This window comes from Penaeus monodon, chromosome 19 (assembly GCF_015228065.2).
Source record: "Penaeus monodon isolate SGIC_2016 chromosome 19, NSTDA_Pmon_1, whole genome shotgun sequence".
In the NCBI taxonomy this organism is placed as follows: Eukaryota; Metazoa; Arthropoda; class Malacostraca; order Decapoda; family Penaeidae; genus Penaeus; species Penaeus monodon.
The window spans coordinates 4,108,590-4,108,925 of NC_051404.1; positions in this window are offsets into that span (position 1 = coordinate 4,108,590).

Here is a 336-nt window from a genome sequence, read left to right on the forward strand (position 1 = left end):
TGCTTCCCGAGCTCTCCCCTTCACTCTCCCATCCCCCCGACTCGCAGAAGACCTTCCCTGCGAAACGAAGCTGCATCAGCGCCCGTAACTTCAGGAAGCGTCACAGACAAACAAGCGAGCCTCAGCGCCGCCAACTTTACCTTTACAGCATTACCTTAGCGGACCTTCCACGACTTTGTGTTAGACCCGCGTTCCCTTCCTAATTACTTTTCTGCCGACCCACCCAGTAATCTCTTCCTACAAACTTGCAAATTGGCCAGCCTACACACCGACGCGGGGAGGAATGTAAGGTAGGCTGTTTACATTCACATGACAAACGAGTAATTCATGCAAGGG